The sequence below is a fragment of the Zeugodacus cucurbitae genome, chromosome 6, assembly GCF_028554725.1.
Source record: "Zeugodacus cucurbitae isolate PBARC_wt_2022May chromosome 6, idZeuCucr1.2, whole genome shotgun sequence".
Taxonomy (NCBI): Eukaryota; Metazoa; Arthropoda; class Insecta; order Diptera; family Tephritidae; genus Zeugodacus; species Zeugodacus cucurbitae.
The window spans coordinates 2,888,728-2,909,740 of record NC_071671.1 but is presented as its reverse complement, the minus strand read 5'-3'; the positions used below and the strand labels follow the sequence as shown (position 1 = coordinate 2,909,740).

At 34.8% G+C, this 21,013-nt stretch overlaps 1 long non-coding RNA gene across 1 annotated transcript in view; it reads right to left on the bottom strand.

The window, feature by feature from the left end:
- Positions 1-3,108, bottom strand: part of LOC128922463 (uncharacterized) — a 130,360-nt gene extending 127,252 nt beyond the window's left edge. Inside the window, exon 1 of the long non-coding RNA XR_008471668.1 lies at positions 843-3,108. This is a non-coding gene — a long non-coding RNA (uncharacterized LOC128922463). The remainder of the gene's footprint in view (positions 1-842) is intronic.
- Positions 3,109-21,013: the final 17,905 nt, after the last annotated feature.

The window sequence follows — 21,013 nt, the reverse complement described above, 5'->3', positions numbered from 1 at the left end:
TGACCAACTGATTACCACCTAGACTGCCAAGCCCACCTAACGACTACGTTGCTGCGCTGCGCCGCGCTGCTTCGCTACACCACAGAAACACATATACAGTCAGTCCCTTATCTGCCAGAAATCTCTTATCGGTTGCGCACATTTTCTGGAGCGCAAATACTAATCGTAACGGAATTCCAGCCCATTTTACCCATTCTCAGGTGCGTTTTACGCCTTTTCATTGACAAAAAAAAAAAAAACAAAACAAAAAAAAAAAAATAAAAAAAAATATACTTTCTCACCTTCATCCCACCACTTTCTACTTTGGCCGCGCCGCTGTCAAGCGCTTGTCGCCAATAATTTTAATCTAAAGAATTTTTCAAATATCATAAAATCAGTACAGCAACAAACTTGGCCATCGCCTGACGTTAAATTGCCAGCATGTTGTTGTTGTTGCTGTTGGCGGTTCGTCTTGATAAGAGTGTTACAATGAAATTTCGTGTGGATTTATCTCACTCAACTTTATAGACTCATGAGTATGTGTGTTTTTGTAATTATTTGTTGTATGTAATTAAAGGCGTTCCCGGCTATTTATTGCAGTGTAATAAAAGCAGAATGCGTACTATATAGTATACGAGTATATGCGTTACAACAATAATTCACAGAATTATTTATTATTGTTGAGCTTTCATATTTCACTTTTGTTAAGCTTTTCGACGCCGCACTCGTAAGTTATGTAAAGTTTGTTTGGCTGCCATGGGCGGGTGTTCCTAAGTCATTGGGTAGTTTTCCAAAGCATTTTTGTAAGATTACATGCCTATTTATGATTGCTCGCAAATAAATTGTACTCAAATTGTACTTACAACTTTTATTACTTTGCGTTAAATGTGTTTACTTAATTTTTCACGTATTTTCTTATCGTTTGATTGGACATTTTTTCCGTGTGCTGCCGAAAGGCGTTGCGTATTTTTTGCTAAATATTTGCACTGGTTTCATTATTGATTGTTATTGATCCAATGAGATTTCGTGCAGTGCTCGTGTGCCGGCTTATTCACATTGATATCACTGCAAATAGAAAATGCTGCAGTCATGTAAAAGGAATTTTACCGTTGTTTACACAAGTAGATGACACATGAGGTCTTAAAATAACAACGAAATTCTTTAAATTATTAATTAGTGAGCGCAACCAACACAAGTAATGTGTTTAATATTAAGCGGTATGATTAAAAATTGAACTTGTGAAACACTTTTGTAGAGAATATTACTGATACGGAGTATTATTTGTGTCCCAACGAAAAAATGAATTTGTGGAACACTTTTAAATGTAAAGAACTGTGTTTCAGAAGAATAAAAATTCAACTTCTGTAACTCTTTTGTAGAGAATATTACCCATACGGAGTATTATTTGTGTCTCAACGAAAAAATGAACTTGTGGAACACTTTTAAATGTAAAGAACTGTGGTCTAGAAGACTAAAAATTGAACTAGTGAAACACTTTTGTAGAGAACATTACTCATAAGGAGTATTAGTTATGTCTCAAGAAAAATGAACTTGCGGAACACTTTTAAATGAAAAGAACTGTGTTCCAAAGACAAAAAATTGAACTTCTGTAACACTTTTGTAGAGAATATTACTCATATGGAGTATTATTTGTGTCTCAAACAAAAAATGAACTTGTGGAACACTTTTAAATGTAAAGAACTGTGGTCTAGAAGACTAAAAATTGAACTAGTGAAACACTTTTGTAGAGAACATTACTCATAAGGAGTATTAGTTATGTCTCAAGAAAAATGAACTTGCGGAACACTTTTAAATGAAAAGAACTGTGTTCCAAAGACAAAAAATTGAACTTCTGTAACACTTTTGTAGAGAATATTACTCATATGGAGTATTATTTGTGTCTCAAACAAAAAATGAACTTGTGGAACACTTTTAAATGTAAAGAACTGTGTTCCAGAAGACTACAAATTGAACTTGTGAAACACTTTTGTAGAGAATATTACTCATATGGAGTATTATTTGTGTCTCAATCAAAAAATGAACTTGTGGAACACTTTTAAATGTAAAGAACTGTGTTCCAGAAGACTACAAATTGAACTTGTGAAACACTTTTGTAGGGAATATTACTCATACGGAGTATTATTTGTGTCTCAACGAAAAAATGAACTTGTGGAACACTTTTAAATGTAAAGTACTGTGTTTCAGAAGAATAAAAATTGTACTTCTGGAATACTTTTGTGGAGAACGATCAAAAAATTAACTTGCGAAACACTTTTAAATGTAAAGAACTGTGTCTGGAACTCTTTTGTGGAGAATATTACTCATACGGAGTATTATTTGAGTCTCAACGAAAAAATGAACTTGTGGAACATAAATAAAAACAATTATGTAACCACTCAAAAGCTAAAACAAAAAATCTTCAAAGCATCTAAAAGAATATCGGTTTAAACATTTGTTGTTTTTCATTTACTGCTATTTGTCCATTATCGATAATAACATATTGTTATAATTTAATACATTAGTATATGTATAAACATATGTATGGAGTATTTATGAGCCCTCAAAATCATGCCATCTTTACAATGTGTACTCGGCAACAATTTTCGATAAAGTAATAATAACGATATAAAAAAATTTAAAAAAAGAAATTTATGGCACTACGATAAATACCATAGACAGAGCAGCCGACTAACGATTTTGCTGAATAATCGACTCACCAACTTAGGGAATACCTCTCTCTTTTGGCGGCCGTGGTGCGGTTTATGTCACCTAATCGATGAATTTATGGAGGAAAAGAATTTCGGTCATGGGCAATTTATCCAAAAATATACAGTTGGTAATAAGCCAAATTGGATAATATTTATATAACTCAAGCATGCAGAATATTATCAAAGTGTCCTAAAAAGTGTTGATAACTGGGGTATAAATTTTATTTTCTCGATAAACACGTGAGTAGAATATAAAGCACGATTTATCGTGTTTTTTTTACATAATTTGGATTATAGAATAATGTATGAGAGAAAAAACAGCCGAAACAAAAATTCAAATTAGAATGGTATGAGACCCAGGATATATATAGTAATGATGCTCAAAACAGCAGATCTTCCTCATAAAACAAGTAAAATTTTTTATAGGAAATCAGTGGATTTAATCTTCTTAATAAGGTAGAAACTGTGAATCTTCTGCAATTCTGATCTCGTAAACTCGTTCTTTAGACATCTCTCTTATAAAAAATGTGATTTGCTTATAACTTTTAACTCTCGAAAGTGTAACACTTGAGTTCCAATAATTTTTTGGTTGCAATTATCTTTTTGTTGTCTCCATTTCTCCATCACGTGAAATCACAGTTGCGTATAGAAATCATTAAAGTGAGCACTGCTTGATATTAAGACCATCTGGTTGAGATTTTATTTGCATATAACTACATACACGTCTGCCACTTGCAACAGTCATCGGCCATGAAACTGCAGCAGCATGTGTCTAACCCATTTTAAACAGGCACTCGACCAACTGCGGACCGCACCATATCGGCGTTTGGGGAAGCGGTCAGCGACAGTCGCCCGCTGTGCTATTTAATTGCGCTATAATTCCATATGAAATGAGTGCTAAAGTAAACTAAAAAACAAAAAAAAAAAACAAAATTCGCCAAGAAGTCAACAAAACAATAAAAATCATAACAAACAACACAGTCGAGTCGAGCCGCTGGCACCTCATAAACTTTACTTTACAGAAAACAAACTACACAAAAAAATAGGAATTATTTCATATCATTCTTGTACTTTCTATTTGCGATAATTTCGCGTCAACTTTAAACGCAAATACTTGTGTGATATGAGAGTGTGGTATGATTCCATATGGGTAATACTGGCATGTCAATGCCTTTGGACGCAGCTATCGGCTATCACTTGGCGTTTGCGATAACTAACCGTGACCTAGTGCAGTCGGAATGGCACTTCTGTGGTCATTATTGTAGCGAAATTAATCGGTAAGTTTCCATAGTGATCACCTTGAACTAATTAGCGAACATTTGACTTTTGTTATTCGTTTTTGTACAGAGAGGAGATAACGCGATACTTAATAGATTGGGTCCATAGTTGTTTCGAAAAAGTTGTTGATAAGTTCGTCAGGAGTTTTGGGAGCGTAGAATTGTTGTATAGGCTATATTTAGTGGAATATTTTTTCGAATATCCTCATAAAGATCAGTACGTTTTATTTCTGGATTCGTTTTCACATAAAATGACGTTCAAGATCCACTACGATACACTTTTTAGATCATTTATATTTCAGCAAATGTCGTATACAGTCTGATACTCTTTCTTTTTGTTCTATTTTCTATTTGTTTCTCCAAAAAAAATTATAATAAACATTCAAACTAAGCGTTATGTCTACACACTTTTTTTTGATATTATTGTTATATTTGTGGTTGTTTTGCTTTTTGGTCTGGCAACAAAATTCATTGAACTCGTTATCGGACCATTATAATGATTTTTGCATTTCTTTTTTTTCTTTATTATTATTTTTTTTTTTAATAACGGCACATGCATAGATAACTCCCTACTTGTTTACTTGTTACTGACAGAGAAAAAATCGCAATACTCGTGCCTTCTCTAAATAGTTATATGTGGATTTAATCGTCTCGCGCCGTGGAGTCCCTATAGCTAAACTATCGATTTTTTATTTGCATTATTTTTGCAATAAAATAGTTAGATAAAACCGTTAGACAAGTTGGGTTCAGTAGTGGGCACAACGTGTCAATAAACACATTGCATTTGGGATCACAAAGGTTTTAATTCAGCGACGTGATCATGGTAACAGTACTTCGGTGTGATTAGACCTTGTGGGACGTGTTTTGATATGTGGGTCTTTGGGGGGTTTTGCGAGAACGCTGTATCACTAATTAGAGTTAAATATCGTTCGTTTAGTTACTTAAGAATGCTTTGGGAGTTAATAAGACCGAAGTACGTGCAATTGAACAGTTAGAAAGAAGAGTTGTTGGAATATATTGTGTGCATATATTAGCGTAGATAACTATCTGAAGTGTATTAGCAGGTGTGCTAATGACGTGACTATGGTTATATGAGATACTCAGTAATCTTGTCGAACATATTTGGAGAGCAAGGTCCAATGAGTCGGACGGTAAATTGAAGATAATTTATGTTCCTAGCTGACGGGGATTTCTCAAGTTCTTGTAGTTCACTCTCACGGAACAGTCATGAGGGATCATCCTGGAACAATTGGATCTGGTTCCGTCAAATTTAGTATTGAACAATATGATAGTGATGGTTCTAATAATAATTGGCTTCGAGGTTTGATGATTCTAAAAATAGCCCTAATCTAATATCAATTTAACGTAATCACATATAATGACATAAATATAAAATATTTGTCACTTATCATTAACAGTACTTTGAAATTACAAAAGGTAAAAACCAATAGATTACGGGTACAAAATAATTACATGCAATAAAAATTGAAATAATAATAAAAGTAAATAAAAATTTTACAAGCTCAAAGGCTGACTGACTGCAAAATTTCTCGGAAATTACCGCTAACCTTTTATCTTTATCCACTCTACTGGCGTTTCGCAAGAGCCAACAAATATTGAGATTGTGCGTAGTAAGCGTTACTCGGGCATGTTAAGTCCCTAAAGTGTTTTTCCAAGAATTGTGCTATAAAAATAAATGTTGGCAATGTTTAATTTTCGATTTTACCACCAAAGTGGCTGAAAAGTAATATAGAGGCGCTTCAATGGTAATCTTTACCGATTTTCACCCGCACACGAGCAAGCGTGTAGGCCAACAACAAACGAACGAAGTGAAACGAACACACTTCAATGAAACTCACCAAAACGAGCGCATGCGACACGAACACTTATCAGCTGTGCAACACAGCATGATGACTAAGAATTGCAGCAAATTAGTGAAAAAATAGCCGAGCGTTTATCGGAAAATTATTTCCAGTTAGCAGACAAGAGCAGATAGTCGAGAAAAAGGTGCAAAAAGTGTGTGGCCGCACAGAGCGAAAATCCAAAATTTTTTTTATAAAAAAGGAAACAAGCGTCTAAAAAAGTGCAAGATCAGCAGCTAGCGTAGCGTTTACCTGCGTTCGCCTGTTCCGCAACATCACTTATGCATATCATTGAGAGCGGGGAGCGCAAGAAATGAAGCGTATTTCCACATTCTCTATTACTCTGTCTGGCGTTAGTTTTTGCAGCAGAATTTATGTAGCGTGCATAATTTGAGGAAGAACAGCGCGTAGACACCAGCTGATTTGGAACATTGCAATTTAAGCGTAATCAGTGTCTTAGTGCCTCAGTGGCCCAGCTTCAGTGGCGGTCCAGCCAATATACTTGCTATACATATATTTATATTTGTAAGCGAGTATGTATTGTTGTTGTCACCGTGTGCTCGTAATTGTTCCAGGTAATACGCTTGAAGCTGGTAACTGTCAAAGAGGTTAAGATTTATGCCCATGGCAGCATGTTGTTGTTTTGCTCGATTGCCATTGAATTGTTGCCGCTGATAATAGGCTTGTAATTCTTTGTTGTTTTTCTGGTCCAAATTCGGGCGGATCTTGCAAAATTAATGTACACTTTTCTTTCGTTACGGTTAAAAGGCGTTTAAAGCTGGGTAATTTGATGATTATTAGTTCGTAAATTATGTTGGAAAGTGAGTCTCGAGTTATTTTGAGTTTGAAAGTGAATGAAAAATTATATAAAATTTAGAAATTCAAAAAAAAAAACTCAGTAAAATAGTAAAAAAAAAACAAAAATTATGGGCCCGTCTTGAATTACCTGAACAATTTATAGGTTAGGGAGGCATTTAAGTGTTATATAGCATTAAACTCTATTGATTATTTGATAGAAATTTAAATTTGTTTCTAAATAAATCATTTTGATTAAAAAAATCATCTCCCACACTGATTGAAAGATTACTCCAAAGCAGAAATCGGTTCAAGATATATCGATATACAGGTCTGGTCAAAAAAAAATCCGGTCAATATGAAAATTTGAATTATGAGCTAAGCTATTCATCCAAAAAAAAATTTTAAATGAGGGATTGTTTGTGTTTGTAATAAGAGATAAAATAAATTATTAGCAAAAAAATATTAATGTTAAATTTTTCAGGAGCGAACTTTTTCAAAATTGGGGAAACTCTTGAAATTAGAGATATAATTTTAGTCTAATTAATAGGAAAGAAATATCTCAATAAATACTTTGTTGCACTTCCTTTTGCCATAATTACGGCCCTAGTCCCTGCTGGTATGGACGTAATGACCTTTTGAAGTAATCCGACCTCCATGTCATTATACCACCTATTCAAAAGGACGGAATTCAATTTTTTTGGTTCCTCGGCTTCTATGCGGTTACATCTTTCTTCATAACCGCCCATAAGTTTTCGATCGGGTTGAAATCGTGGCCGTCCCCAGTTCACGACAGCTGATTTATTCCCATTTTAGGCAAAAAAAAATCGCGTACCTCCCAAAAAAAAAAAAAACAAGGGAGGAGGTCAAATAGTTCTGAATGCGATTAATTAAAGCTAGTAGAATTAAAAAAACATAATACTTAAAACATGTTGGACCTGTGACTTGTCTCAGAATCGTCCTGGAAGATTATGCCGTTTTGATGCTGATACGGATCTTCCATGTAGGGTATCAAATTGGCTTCCAGGATTTTTTATATGCCTCACCGTTGACTTTTGCTTAAATTAAATGAAGATAATGGACTACAATGTATTAATTTAATTGATGAAAGAGTCCTGGAACCGGATTTTTTTTGCTCAGCACTGTATATCGAAAGGCTGCTCTCAAGTTTAATAATACTTTTTACAAACATTTAGATCCGGTGCAGAAAGGTCTTCCTTTTGCAACGATTAGTGGAATCTATTTTTTAAAGTTCTAAATTTCTTAATTCCTTCATGAACAAATTCCTTAAATGAAGCATGAAAATAAATATCTTTTACCCTATTCATTAAAGAAACGACAGAAATATATATTTTTTTGCTCGAAATACCATCCTCCCACCATATCCTTAATAGCTTTCTCAACACACAATGAAAAGCTGTCAAAAACATGCACGCAATTCCCCCCACAGCACTCATGCATATCAATAAGCCATTATAGACGGTATTAAATTAACACGATGAACATATGTTTACACTACCGCAAGGAGTGGCGGAATTCGAGTATCATCGAAGCAGCAAGGAAGCTACTCAAAGCAATAAAAGTCATTGCTGAGGAAAAGCAAAGGAAGAAATTGCTTTTTTGTGCGAAGTTTGTGTTGGAGACTCTACTTCGAAAGCTCCCCAAAGTATTTAATTCAATCTGCCGTTGTGAATAACAGTTTATCCGACAATAAATGCTAATGCCAAGGCATTTTCGCCACTGTACAGCGCACAAAAGTATGCTATTATTCAAATGGAAGTTACTGAAAGCATAAGTTTGGGCGCAATGCCGCTGCTATGAATGTCGAGCAAAAATCTAAAGTAATCTAGTTAAAATGCGCACAGAGTTCACACAACTGCTTGTAACGGAAACCAAATACTTTAAGACATGGGTATCTTCACTGAATTTATGCACCCTCATACTGCAATTTAAGTCCTTTTTTCTTCAAAAGACGCAACCAATTTCTTATGTCTACGCCACATATGCATACTATACTAGCTAAAGACAGCTAGTAATTTGCCACAAGTGCAGGCAATTGTGTAATTTGATTGTCTTTTTCCCAGCTGTTCTCACATAATAAATAATCATTTTCCTCTCTTCTTTTTATGCAATAAACTTCCACTGAAGTGAAAATGAATTGCAGTTGTCAAAGAAAAGGGGAATCGAAAATATTATCACATGGAAAAGTCGTCGGAAGTTTCTTTACTAATGTTCTTAAGGTCTTTAAGACACACTCGAAACGAAAACACTTTTGCGTTTTCATGTCGTCTATAGATTTTCTGATTGCTTTTATGCGGCGGGAGAATAGTCTGTGCCCCAATCGATGTATCCTGTTGCAGGAAATACCAATGAAGAGAGGAAATAGCGCCAAAGTTAAATCATTACTTGTTGAGAAAACATCCCAAAGGGAAATACGATTCATTAACTCGATGTTTATATCTCGAGAACTTCTGTAGAACCTTAACAAAGTAGTTTTATATATAAAAATTATTCTTCCGTCACTAAAAATTCTCATAACCGAGATCTTACGACTCTTCGCGGTACAGTAACTCACAGCTGATTTATGGAATATATTAGTGGATGGAAAATATTAGGTGAACCTATTCGTTATAGTGAGCCTAAGTGCATTTATTTCCTACCGGGTCCCTGGATTGCGCGTATGCTTTGAAAACGAAAGCTTTTTCGGCACTTTCGCTTACGAATTTCCACACACAAAATGCAATATTTGTTTCCCGCCATTTCGAGTGTCTAGCAAATTTAATGAAGTTAAGCGGAGAATGAAGTGAGAGCTGAGTTACTACTTAGTAAGAGTGGGTGAAGGTAGTCGTCGGGCGCATAAATGCAAATTTGAAATTCAGACAAATATATTTTCACTAACTCAGATACAGACAAACCGGCAGAAAGCTAAATGCAGAGTTAAAAAACACCGCAAATAAAATTGTTGGGACGTCAGACAAAAAGTACGTGCCGGCGAGTGTGTCTGTAGTCAAGCATAAAGTCAAATTATTTTTTAGTTAAGCGCAGCGCACTTTCTGCGAGTCCCACAGATAGACAGACACACAGAAATATGACAGACAGCCAGTCAGACTGTGAAACTGTGAAATATGCAGACAAATGGACGCATAAATTCTTATATATGCATTGCAGGCGACCGTTATATACACAGCTACATATGGGGGCGGTGAAAATTCACTTATTTATTTGGCTGTAAGCGCAGTGCAACGCATGCTACCAGTCAGTCAGCAGCTGTTGGTCGCGCGCCGATTTCGTCTGTTTGAAGGTGTGCTGGGCTCTCGAGTTCCACCATACAACGCCACGCCGTGGCAAAGTTCACGCTTGTCGCTGGTTGTCTATGGCGCCCCGCGCTTCGGTATTTTGTTAGCAACATGTTAGTGAATTAATAGATATATCAGCCACCCACAACTCTTTATTTAATGCTTGTTGGGAATGTGGATGTGGCATGCAACATGCAGGTTGGTTTGTTTGCAATGGAATTCGTACGGAATTCTTTCGTGAAAATGGTCGAAAATGCCAGAAAAGTCTGGTTTTGTTTGTTTAAGGTTTGGAGAGTGAAAATAAGAGATGTTAGAAGATAATGGAATAGATGAAAGTACAGGTGTGAGTCTGGAGTAACTACTTTTAGATGTATATTAAGGCTTGTCTAGATGTCCGAACAACTTGAGAAATATTTTGCTTGAGTTCCGGAATATTGATCAGATAAACGGAATAGGATCCACATAAGGAGAGAGAAGAATATAATTTGCAATTTGAGCAGGGAGAGAGGAAGAGAGAGGTAGAGAAAGGGAGAGAGTGATATCACAAGGAAAACCGATAGATGATCTCATAAAAGATTCAGTGGATTTTTATTAGAGATTTTCAGTCTACAGCAGATGATTCAGTTAGATATCATCTTTAAAATGATAATGAGAGATACACTCTCTTTCCCAGTTTTGATTGTGAGATCTTTTTCTTGTTTCGGGTAACGAGAAATACCATCTTGTTTTGTGGAAAAACTGCGAATTATTGATATGTGGACTCATTTGAGCGAGATTTCAAAGCATATTGTCTAGATATCTCCATTTTTTCACACTCTCACCCTCTCTCTCTCCCTCTTTATTCATTTCCGAAGATTCAAATTATATATCCTGACTCATAATTACACATTAATCGCTTAAATCTATGTAACCATGGAAAATTTAAAATATTTCAAAATAGAAAATCGATTGCGGTTGAACCGTTAATGAAGAGGGCGGTGCCAGCAGCTGGAGATTTTGCATACCCAAATGAGGTAGATGTGCGAAAATATGCAATTTGCAGTTAAATTAAATGAAAAATGGGCGCAACGCTGCACACAATATGAGCGATAAATAAATTTCAGCGGAAACCACTTTCGCTGCGTCAAAACGGAAGGAATTTTTCGAATTTTCCATTTCATTTGCATGACAGTGAAAGTGTGAGGGTGCGTGTGCGTGTGTGTCCAGGTAGAGTGAAAATTAATGGGCGTGCAATTGCAAACACATACATGAGTCCATTGTAGAGAATTCATAGAAAAGCCATAAAAGGATAATGCAACACACACACACACAAATACACCTTTCTCGCAACAAATGTTGCATGACGCTTGCGATGATTTACCGTTGACCGCAAAAATATTTTATTATGCCACTAGAGGAATTTTTAATGAAATCCAAAACACCTTTGCATACACCGCCGCAGTCCATCGTGTCGAGCACACCTTTAGCCGCAGCATTCGAATTGCTTTTGCATTAAATGCGAGCTGGGGCGTGCAATATTAAATTGTTGCTGGCATTGTTTGACAATTGCATGCCACATAGAACGTGCCACAAAGACGCATAGGCTTACGTAGAGCACAGAAAAATGGGCGTTTTGCCAATAAATTTGGGATTAACGAATTTTAGTACGAAAAACGAAAAGGACATTTTTCGGTGTAACAACACACACAACAACAACAATTGCGCTACATTGTGCCACAAATGAGTGCATGAATGAATTGAAGTGCAATGCAATGAAGGCGGGCAGCCGTATGATGGTGGTGGTTTGCTCACCTCGAGGCGGTTAGTGAAGGGCATGCAAAATTTTGTGGTTTTCCGGTAGCTGAAAAGGTGTTCACAATGCTCTTCCGTTTCTTGCGCGCCGCCACAAAGCCTTATTGTATTGTTGCCGCAGCGAATTCCATGCTTCTGTAGAAGCCGCCGCCTCCACCGCTTCCACCACCATTTTTGTACTGACATTATTTTGCTCTTTACATCCTTTACGGCCTTTTACGCTTGCATGAGTAGGCGTTCTCTCGTTCATTTATTGCAACATACTTGCAACGGTACATTTATGGCTTACAACCCTGTATGTGTTTGGTTGCCTGTTTTGGCTACAACTTCCGCTTTCGGCCGCTTCAATGCTCAGCTGCATTAAGATTTTTCAATGAATTCCAATTTCTACCATTTCTATTTTTTGTTATCGACAATTTGGCCACGGTCCAAAATCGGTTTCGAATTACATTTCATTGCAGTAGAGTACAACAAAAGCGCTTTTCTTGTAATAATAAGGTCAGCAATAATGTGAATAGAAATGTGGTGAGAAAGGAGTAGTCTTATAGTCTTTGTGCTGCCAAAAAGGACATGGACAAGAAGCGAGAATTTTCAATGAAGGTTTAAGCAAGATGGTACTTTGAGGAAAGGCTGCTGAGTTCAAAAAATTTTTTTTTTCAAATAATTTGTTTTTTTAATAAAAAAATGAGTTAGAGAGTGCTCTCTTTGGTACTTTGGTATTTCCAAATTTCAATAATTTATTATTTTCAAAATTTTTGAAGGCTTAAGTTCTTAAAATCGACATTATTTAAATGTATATGCTTATCTAAACATACCTAGCACGTCACTAAATATACTAATATTGCGTGGTTCACACTCATTCGCTTTTCTTGGTATGTCAAAATGATTGCCTTTCAATTTCCTCATTGAACTTTGATACTTCTACATAAAAGTCCATTGTTATTCCAAGATTTCATGACTAAGTATAATCAATAGTAATGTGATTAAGGTTCTGTGAAACTTTGTTGCATACCACACGTCAATAAATATTGTGTTGCATACCACACGTAAGAAATATTGTGAAGATTGTGAAAAAGCATGACTAGAAATATAAGGGTTAACCACCTTATAGAAAAAAAATCCAAAATTGAATATATATTTCATTTCAGAGAAAGAAAGACAACAATGTGTCAATGTGTTTTCTCTTTAAATTAAATTAAAATAAATTAAATTAAAAGAAAAATTATATTATATATTATTTTATAAAAAAAAATTATAAAAAAATAAAAAAATTTAATTCGTTTTAATTTAATTTAAATTAATTTAATTTAAAAAATGTATGTGTATTTCTTTTCAAATTCGAATTTAAAAGAAGTTAACTTAATTCTTTTTTATTATTATTTTTTTTTTTAATAATTCAAATATTTTAAAAATTTCTTAAATATTTTTTTTTTTGGATTTTTTTAAGGTTTATACAATAAAAAATATATTCGAAATACAATTTTTAAAAAAAGTGTATTAATTTTTGTTTGATAAAAAATATTTTTTAAATGATTGCATTTATTTTTTTTCACTATATATTACGGAAGACCCTAACGCATAAGCTCTAAGATATTTTACAAGATACCTGTGTGGTTTTATAGTAGTAATGTAGCGTAAAATATATGTACTAATGGGGTACTGTGGGTCGATATATTATGTCTTCAAAATCTGAAGCTATAAGTAAGTAAGTACTAAGTACTATATACTGATTCTGATTCTACTATATAGAATTTTTTTCGATAATCGACTTCGAAAAATGTTAAATTTCGTATTCAACGCAAAAAAAATAATAATAAAGTTCAATAAAAAATTTTAAATTTTTCGAAAATAATGAAAATGAGAAAAAAAATTATAAATAAAAATATTTTTACAAAAAAATTATTAACAAAAAAATAAAAATTATATATATTTTTCCATTCAAAACGTAAATTAACATTTTTCGAAGTCGATTTTCGAAAAGAATGAAAATGAGAAAAAATATTATATATTTTTTTTTATTTTTAAAAATATTTTTACAAAAAAATTTATGATAAAATAATATGAAAAAATTGTATAAATAATATTTTTATTAAACTATATAAACATGTTTTTATAATATTTTTATGCATAAAATCATCTCCTCATTTTTTTAAATTATTATTTGTTAAATAACATTTCACCCATCACACCCCACAGTACCCTACTTATCGCGCATACCAATGGTATGATTGAACTGCCGAACCACTTGAGTTCCGACCACTATCAGTAATAAATGAAATTTAAAAGAACCGATTAAGTAAAACGTGAGTAAGGTGGGCCGTATAGTAGCAGCGCTTAACGCATGAATGTTGAAGACAGCAATAAATTATTCAATTGAAATGAAATTTCGTGGGTTTTCCAATTATAAAAAAAGAAATAAAAGAAGAAAAAAACCAAACAAAAAATATTTGACTGCAACGGGTTTTTTTGAAAAGTTTCGTAAATTTGACATTTGATGGCTAATTTTTCTACTTTTTTGCTTAACATTTGACAGTTTAATGTCAGTAACAATTAATCACACATTGACAAGATGGTCAGCGACTAGAGGAAAGGAACTTTCACAATGACAGTAGTACTACACAAACATTTTTTTATGAAGTAGACTGTAGCAGATATGAATATAATGAAAATGAAACGATTAAGTCAATTCTGAAAAATAAGTAAGGTCAAGGTTCTCCATTGTAAATGTCAGCTAGTATGACGTCATAAAATATTTACTCATATTAATTGGCTTTCTCTCTCTGAGAAAAGTTGCCTATGAAGATTCCTTAACGAAGAGTGATTGAACGCAGAAAGAATTTTAACAAAAGATGTTCAAATTTAAAAGCGAAAGGAGGACAGGAAGCACTTAAATATTTGCAACAGTTAACTTCCCGAAAAAGTAACGAAGCAATTTCACTAAATGACTTCGCGTCTATTTAGAAAGATTCACAAAACATAAATAAGAAGCCAACACACTTTCTAGCAAAATAAAGGCATGTCAATCTTTCTCGTTAATTTCGAAGAGTCCACAGGGAATGACCGAAGCGTGTGACCGCTGCTGTTGTTGTCATGCTGTCATTAAACGTGTGCGAGCGTCTCGCAGCTCACCGACTGTGTCTGTGTCCGTCCAGCCATTAAAGACGCTAATGATGACAGTTGCGCTGTCACGTGTACGCCGTTATGTTTTATTTTCTGTCAATATTGGCAAAAATGTCACATTTCCGTCATTGTGCACGGACACGTTTGCTCAGTCAATTTGGATGCTCCCAGGAGAGTTGACTTTTAGTTTATATACACAACTATATAGAAATACATATAGATATATATGCGTAATTATGTGCGCTGTGTTTATGTATGTTTTTTTTCTTCTGCCTGTCAGCTGCAGTTGTCACTGGTCGCAAATTTCGCCTATGTCACGTTACGTGTGCAGCCCGCACACAAGCATTTCCATTAAATTTTCATAGCTAAACATATGCGCCCGACTTCTTGTCATCTTACTTATGACTCTTCGGCTGCATTGTCTATGATTTGCAATATTTTGTCAATAAATCGTTTCAAAATATGACAACTTACTGCTTACACGCCACTTTAGTGATCTATCTCAATTGCTTTGCTTGCGCAAATTTGAGCTGAAATATTTGGCAAACAACACGTAGACTTTATGGGCAGGAAAAATATGAAAACCCAAATATCTAATATAAGGTAGAGATAAACAATGTGCTTAGGCGCTGTAAGGAAGTCTGTTGCCCGTAATAAGTGTGTCTGCCAGTCGCACGTGTGGCAGCTAAATATTTTTACACTTTCACATTGTTTGCACTCGGGCGGCCGGCTGCTGTCATAATTCATGCGAAATTCATAAATTCATTGTTGGTTTTAATTCATAATCCTTTGCCTGTGATATATGAGCTGTTTTTTGTTTGTTTACCCGCATATGCCACACATGCGCCTCTCTAATTCAATGGTAGTATGAGTGGCGCATCCTCATAAATTTTGGAACAGTTTGGGGATTATAGTGTGCCCAACAGCATTATAACTAAATTTATAGCATAATTTTTCGTTTGCTGCCACGTGGTCTAGTCTGCAGACTATATGAAGTTGGTTGACCATAAGGATATATGTATTATTTTACAAACAAATTAGCACGGAACTATGCGACTTTTTTAAATTTTATGTTCAAATCACAAAGGTGTGTGTCTTCCACAACACCATTAATCTGACGGAACGTTTCTCTAGCGGATTTGCATTTAACGAAGGAAAACTTTAAAATAACGCGAATTCCGGCGTTAGTGAACTACATGTTTACCCGTCTATAATTGTTGAACGCAATATCCAAAATAATCATGCTTAGCGTCGTTTTGTAGGTTATGTCAAGACCTTTCAAAGATGTATAGTATTGTCAGATACGAGCTCTGTAGCCCTTATACTTAGCCGCGAATTTTAAAAGACAAAAAGGCGGAAAGGAGATATTTGGCAACCAATATATAGTTATATAAAAATTGGCACCGCCACTCTCTCTCTCTTTATCTTCGAAATTGCCCTACATCTGTACTTTATATTGTCTGCAAGTAATGTTACTTTTAAATTGCCGTTAAAATTGAGTTAAAGAAGCCATAAACATAAAAATTTAACGGATAAAATATGTAAACTACTAAAAGAAAATCTACAACAACAACAATGGCAATAAATTACATATTTTTATGAGCACGAAAACTGTGCCGCAGCAACTAAGTTGAATCGTATTTCTATGCAGATGACAAATTAGAATAAATTCCAGCGCTCACAATGCACACACATGTGTGAGAGCTATGACTCATAGCTGCGGCTTCACATACGGTTTTACATAGCGTGAGTAGCGAAAGCTCTGACGGAGCACTCTCACAAACAGCTGACCTACATAAAATCAGCTGCTTTGACGCGGCATTGCCAAGGCGAAGCGAAGCGACAGGCAGGCAGGCAGACAGCAGCATCAGCAACTCCTGCGTGTAGAGCGGGTAAAGGCGGTGGTGTCGGGCGGTTCAAACGAAATTCCTGCAGTCATCAGAAAGTAAATACCAACACGAGTGTAAATTATGTGACGGCATGCGTTGGCTGTGGAACGGTAAAGGTCGGACGCAGGCACAGCGCGACGCACTGCCGTAGGCCGACAATTTCAAACTATTTTTATGACTTACGCAAGCGGCGAAAAGAGATTTATGCCTGACACATGCAGTGGAGGATTGGAGTGAAGAGCTCACGCAAAGCCATACGATGGCGAAGATGAAGAGCATTTTGGCATAGAGGCAGCGATGGGCGCTTAATGGCGCTAGAGACGGCAAGAAAGTTTCGCTGTTGGCACAAACGCTTGAAATTTACGTTGCAGTCACATTTAAAGGACACACGGTGGTATGTAGGCGACGAAGAATATGCAAAATGCGAATGTGTGTGTGTAATCGTGGTAAGGTGCTGGCGCCAAGCCCCAGTTCAAGTATTTGATTATCCCCTCTTGCTTGGGAAATAAATAAAAGGGCATATAATGCAAAATCGAAGGAAAAAAGTTCCGAAAAAGTTGCGCATAAAAGTTTTTCAATTCAACAAAAGCAAAATTGCTGATGAGATAAAGGCATTGATTGAATTTTATGGCTGCTGGTAGCGCGCCACAATGATAAGGATAATTATGTCGAAGGAAAAAAGTTTGCCAAGCAACAATGCTATTGATAGCTATTGAATAACAGTAAAGTGGTTCAAAAGGAGACGCTCAAGTTGCGCAACCCGCAAGTATATGCGGTAGGCTGAGCAGGCAGCCGGTTAAAGCAGCTGCCTACCGCTATTTAAATTTGATTAGGGTCATTATTTTGCTAATACGCGCGCCGCAGCTGTGTCAACACACAGTTGAGCGCATATTTCAATTAGAAAAAGTTTGGGCGCCTAAAAGTATGCTTCAACTGCCAGTCGTATTGAGTGGACCTTTTCAGTAGTCAGCTGAGACATATACACGAATAACTGAAGTATCTTAAACCCGCATTCGCTTAGTTATCACATTAGAAAGTTTTGCGGCAGTTTAAGCACACTTGGTACTTTATTGAAGACAATAAATGGACTTGTGTGCTAATGAAGAGCCATTTGGTGATGGAAAAATTATGAAGCTTCGCAGACAAGCATGATAAAGGCAATAAAATTAATTAAAATATGCGGATAATTATTCGGAAAGTGTTAGTAGAGAATCCTTAAGGTTTCCATACTAATATAGTAGTGTTCATACTGTCAGCATAAGTAAAATGTATTAATCCTTTTTCTATTAGACCATATTTTTATAAGAATATAAAATTAAAATAAATTTAAACCATAGTAAAAATAAATTTTTAGGTATTTGTTTTCATATAACTAACATGCTTTGGGAGTTTGACTTCGCTAAAATATTATTATAGATCCTAGATGTAGGCAACGTTTTTGTATTAAAGAGTTTTGCTTTACAGAATAAATGTTGTCTACGGGGCATGTTTACACGGTTGAAATTTCCATAAAAGCTTTAAATAAATATATTTACATTATTTCCGTCCTTAAATATCCTCTCAAGGACATTCCATTACTTCTAAGTTAATCACTAATTTATTCTTGTCTACTTCAGTCTAAGCGACGCATAATTCAAACGAAATTCCTTCACACATACGAGTATAGTAGAGTTCAAGGTATTTTATTAACCGCAGCAGTGTTTGTTCGCCCAAAATAAACTCACTACTGGCAATGGGTTTACTGTTGACTCCTCAATGACACACAAAACGAAAATAGTGCTTTTGACGGCAAACATTGGCGCAACTTCGCCACTGTTGCCAAGCGAAGTAAGTCAGTAAAAACGCACACATTTGTACTTAACTATTTGGCTGGCAATCTGCTTTATTTTTAGTCTGAGGCTCTACAAATGTTAGTTTTTATTTTTTCGACTCTCTCAATCGATTTTGTTTCAATTTTTTTCGTATTTTTTTGTATTTTATTCCAGCGTGTATGTCTACAAATAAATTGTCATTGTGCGTGTAGTGAATTTTATATTAGGTTGTGCTATGTACAGTGGTTATATTTAATTTGAAAGTTGTAGTTTGTCTTGTATTTCTTTTTATTATCCTGCGATGGCGTCATCAGTTCTTTGTATGTCCTTTTTACACATTCGTTTGTGATATGCGTTGGTGTTGTGTTGAGAAATATGGAGTGAAATTGTATATTTTTTCTTTTTTTTCAGAATTTCCCAGAAACTATGAATGAAGCTCATGGTCTACAAAGGCACTGAAAAAAATAGTCAAGTATTTCATTATTTTATAACTTCAAGAAATTAAGATAATTGTTAAGACACAAATGATTCGAATTTGACCCAATAAAGAAATGTGAGGCTTTCAGAAATAAATGACACTAAGAATAATCAAAGATCCATATACCTTTTTTATATTAATTGCTGGGTGCGTGAGGTTTATAGCAAAAGCTTTGACTATTAAATCAACCATCTTGATTATTTAATTATTTTTCATTACTTAAATAGCTTCGTCTTGCGATAAATTGAGCCAATTTATATTTTATATCCTTCTCGCACACACAAATTAATTTAAGGGGTTAGGGGTAGTCAGGATTTTCAAAAAAAAAATAATTTTTTTTTGGATTTTCGTTAAGTGTAATATCTTAGAAATATTAACTGAAAATTTGAAGTTGATCCGATAATTACTTTTCAAGTTATTCGACAAATAACAAAGAGCACTCAGGCACTCCAACACGCTAGTTCGAAGCTTTAAATGATTTTTTTTCACAAAACTATGTTTTTTGAACTGGTGACAACTGTAACTCGAAAACCGCTCGGTAGATTTTAATGAAATTTCTACAGCTTTTAGAATGCATAATAAACCAGGTATCAGGCTTGAACCAAACTTTTTTTTTTCCAAAAATTGCGATTTTTTAAGACCAATTAATTGCTATTTTATCAATAAACACGACCTAATTTAGAACGCAAAGCTGTATTCCAGTTTCAGCTAGATTTGTATTCGATTAATAGTTAATGTAGTAAAATAAGATTTTTCTTGTATGGTAAATCGATCCAAATCAGCGCTTTAATCGAACAAAGCCTAGTTAATTGATCGATTAACCCCTGTGTGAAAAGGATTTAATTTGAAATGAAAAATTCTAGCAGAAATGTAATAGTCTTATATTAAAAGACAAATACCTTTAAGTGTATTATATTTTAAGTACTCTGAGCCTTATACAATCTAGTATGTAGCTGACGTAGTTTTTCCACGAATTCTTCTAATGAATTTGCTGTACACTATATTTGAACATGTGATGTTGCATAAATGTTATGACATCAGCGAAATTGTGTGATACATCAATCAGCAGATAGACAAGAAGGAGTTGGTGACAACTTAACAAAAATATTGGTGACAACTTAACAAAAATAGAAAGTAGACTAGTATAACCTCTGTTGGTCCTACTAGTTAGTAAACGTGGTAATGTAAATTGTAATGACGACAGTATGAGTAGAGGTCATGTGCTACTCTAAAAGCGTCGGCCTTCGTGTGAACGTAAGCACCCACAGCTGATATTTGCGCTATGACAGCATTACAATTACTTGTCATTCGTGGACTTTCGTCAAGAGAGAAAAAAATTGGCATTTCGTTGGTGCTTAGCAGATTGTCGGCTTTGCGCTCGTATAATATATATTTTCCTAATTCATAAACTTTGAATGGAAACTATTTTTTTTTTCATTTTCATGTGTAGGCATTTTATGTTGAATGCGAAATGTATCGTTTGCTAGTTGCTAAGTGAGTTATACATTTGATGACGTCGACGACTTTTGCCGGTTCGCTGATGACGCGTACGAATTGTGGCGGACTTTTTGACTCCAAGGATTTTTGTGTGTATGAAAAAACAAAATGAATTACTCAGAATTAAAGCAAACAGGCGCTAAATGCCGATAGTTTGTGGCATATTATTTATTTTTTTTTTTTTTACTTTTATTTTTGGAAATTTATATACGAGCAAAGGCAGTTGCGTGTTAGCCTTTTAACGTATTTTTTATGGCTAAAACTTTCGCTTTTGTTGCCCTACTCATTTAATAATTTAGTGAATTAAACGCGTGGTTGTCATTAAACGGCACGCATGCCCTGGAACTTGGACAGCGCGACTGAGTCATGCAACATGCGGAGAGATACGGAATTTTACGTAATAAACGTAATATAAAAGCTGATACATTGTCTTTAATGGCGATGACATTTATTGGATAATTTTTTGGTGGAAGAAATAATATAAGTGAGATTAACTCAATATCCTAGAAG